The following is a 3,716-nucleotide window of genomic DNA, read 5'->3' on the forward strand; positions in this document are numbered from 1 at the left end:
CCTAATCTAAAAGAGGGCAGATATTGTCCAGTCAATATGTGAGTAACCCTGGACTATGAGATGCTGACTAAAATGATACACTGTATATCATCCCTACAGGCACTGCAAGGTGGCGAGGGGAGGAGAGAGGTGAGGATGGAGAGGAGGAGAATGGAAAGGAGGAGAAGGAGCAGATGAGAGGGGAGGAGACGGTGGAGAGAAGAGGAGAAAGGCTGGAGAGGGGGGGAGAAGGGAGGGGAAAGGGTGGAGAGGGGAGAAGAGAAGATGAGAGGATGGAAAACAGAGGTGGACAGGGGAGAAGATAGGGTGACTAACCAGAATCAGAAGGCCCTGGAGGTTTCCTGCCATTTTTCTCTGGAGTGTTTTCTCTCAAAGAACAGGAAAAGGAGCTCTGTTTCCCACACACTCACAGAGGTTTGATATCAATGCCATTTTTAAGACTGTGGCCACAGGCAAGCAGCTGCACAGTCATTGTGACAGTGTGCTGCAGTAACAGTGCTGCAGTATTTAGAGAGAAATGTATTTTTTGCTAAGGTTTAATTATAAATCCACCTAAGCACATTTTAACACTTTGATCACAAGGTTTCATTTTATTCTGTTCTGATGCAATGTACCAGAAACTTACTTCATCTTCTAACCACTTCTTTTNACAAGGTTTCATTTTATTCTGTTCTGATGCAATGTACCAGAAACTTACTTCATCTTCTAACCACTTCTTTTATCTGGAACTTCTTGATAAATGTTGCTAAACTCATGCTAATAAAAGTGGCTTCGTATCTCAGTAACATGACAGCGTGGGCGTTCTCACTCTACAATGTTGACCAACAACATAAACAAGCTCCACCCTTGTTTTTTTTTTTTAGATTCAAGTGTGAGTCAAATGTTTCCTCAGTGTGTAATGGCAGATAATGATGCTTTGTGTTTGTTTGGAAAGTCCTATCCCTTTGAAAGGATCATGTTCTCATGTTAATCAGCCAATTGCAACAGAGTTTCCCGTTTAAATAGATTCTAATCGTTCTCTGTAAGAACATGTGCTGCTGTGTGGATTCATGTGGAGCCAATTGAAACTAAAATAAAAAGAAAACACAGATGCTTCAAGAAAGGATGAGATCCCTGTTGATATTGTTATCATTTCCCTGTAATGCCTGGGATCAAACATCCAGATGCCAAGGTTAGTCAGGTCAGGAGAAGATAGGATGGAGAGGGCAGTAGAGTGGAGAGGGGAACAGAAGAAAGGATGGAGAGGATGAGAGGCGGGAGAGAGGAGGATAGAGAGAGCAGGACATGGCCATGAGGGCAGGGGAGGATGCTATATACTGTAGCACACAGGAATAATAACAGTGAATTGTTTTCGAAAAATCAACATACTGCTTTATCACCCTCTGGCGACTGGAATCTCCCTTTTAAATGGGCAGTCTTTATCAAGATGGCATCTGAACTTAGAATCTACTGCAATGTTTTCAGCACGGATATAAACTGTAATGATCTTTAAGAAATGCAAGTCAGGTAAAAAATAGATTGCCTACCAAGCAAATGAACCAGGACAAACACACACATGGTAGTAGGCCTATACACAGGCTCTATCAAATCTGAACTGTAATTAAATTAAATTAAATTAAATATTGCTTTCTGGAAGCAGTGTTGACCCTCAAACGACCAAATTCAAAACACTCACTCAAAGCCCAACAATATAACATAGCCTTAAATGGCTACAGCACCCTTGGCTAGGTGCAACTAAGTGCCGCTGAGGTTCTCCCCCTCGTAAAGTGCTGGCTAGCAGCTTGTGGTTACTACAGGCTACCTTAATACACATACACACAAGCACAGGTGCACATACTGTGCATGCCGCAAACACACACAAGCATGTGTACGCATGCCACACATACTACTGTGCAGTGTGGAGTTCACCATTCAGTTTGCGAATCTTGGAGCTCATCTTGTTGGAACCAAGCTCCATCAGGGTCTTCTGAAGAGCCTCAAAGGTGAACCTGAACCCCTGGGGATATTCCATATTAAGAGCATAACAGAGTCCAAAGAGCATTACCACTCCAGCTGCCACGGAAGGCAACTCAATGAGGACTTTCACACCATCAATGATGATCCCGATCTCTTTGGGCTGTTGTAGAAGGCTCGAGTTCTCTCTGAAGACGAAGACCGCCATGGTGGTACTCTCCAGCTCTTGCTCGGCTTGATCTTTCTGGGACATCTGAGGTAAAATATAGGACAAAATGTATAAGTGAAAAACTGCAGTCAGGCACACCTGATTAATCACCACATCCAATGGCAGAGCTGTCAAGCTTCCCCCAGGATTAGTAAAGTTACATCTCATCATGGAGAGACAGAACAGATCTGGACATACCGTGTATTCTTTTATCAGGTCCTCAACACATTCTCCCAGGTATATGATGAGAGATTTGAGGACGCACTCCCTTCTGACATCAGCATCAGCATCCTGCAGAGACAGTGAAAAAGAGTTACTATGCAATGTGGATGATAGGCAAGCTTTTGAATTCCCAGCTCTACCACAAACAGTTGGTGCTTGTACAATTGGATCCATAGCACAAATTAATTGAAAGCAGAGCCATACAGGATCTATGTCAGAGACCACTGGCAGTCTCTCTTAGAAGAGGGAAGACTGGATGGCTCTTTGCCTGGTCAGGCCAATCCTGCCTTTTACAGCCCTATCTCATGTAGAAGTGAAAATCGGTGCCTGGAAGTGGGCCAGATGGCTCCCGACCTCGTCTTCTACTTCTCTTCAAGATCGTCCTGAGTTGATTCAGTATTTTAGGTTCAGTTGGCTGACACTTAGAGAAACACTGGAGTCAAATAGAATCTGGTGCAATCGAGTTTAATGTGTTCACAAGCTTCAACACATACAACTCATGAGTCAGGCTCTGGAGCAAGACTGAAGTTTCACTTTCTGCGCTCTCCCTTTTATGCTGGTGAAGATTCGAGAGAATCTCCACCCTTTTTCTTTAGTCCTTCCTACCTGCGTTCAAATCTATTGGTGGCAGGTCTTTTCCTTTTTAGCCCTTTTCATCTGAGTTTGAACATATTGGTGGCAGGCCCCTTGGGCCCTTGTCCAAACATGACCTAATGGTGTAATCCTTGGGCCTGGAAATCCCCAAATTCTCCCACCATTAGATTTGATCCTGGTTTCACTTTATTTTTTAAAAACATATGAAACCTGGGGATTTTCTCTTTACAATCCCCTGTGCTTCCATGCAATGTGAACTTTTAGAGTGCGTGTCATGCAATACAACGTTAGAGTGTGTGTGTTTTTATTACACAGTTCTTGGTGTGGTACATGTGTGCTCTTCAATATGTGAATACATAACCTTGGGTTATGAATACGTAGGCTTGTATAACAGTGTTTTATCACACATAGATGCATAACAAAAAGTTTTATAGGAACTTATACATATAACATGGTTATATAACCTTTACTCTTAATCAACTTATGCAGTATGGCACCTTTACCTGATTAAAGATTAAATTGTACACTACACTCAAGACCTGCCAGTGGTCATTGACGTGTTCTCATCCTGGATGTCTCTGCTTTCAACTAATTTGTGCTGTGGATGAATGTGGATTTGAGCTGGAATCAAGGTATTGTTCCTCCAAATCCCCCAAAATGCAACTGTGTGTGCACCAGAGGAAGGGAACCTGCTGCTAGTGTGTAAAGCACATTTGCAAAGCCCACACATCCTTCTGCT

The sequence above is a fragment of the Epinephelus moara genome, chromosome 11 (assembly GCF_006386435.1).
Source record: "Epinephelus moara isolate mb chromosome 11, YSFRI_EMoa_1.0, whole genome shotgun sequence".
Taxonomy (NCBI): Eukaryota; Metazoa; Chordata; class Actinopteri; order Perciformes; family Serranidae; genus Epinephelus; species Epinephelus moara.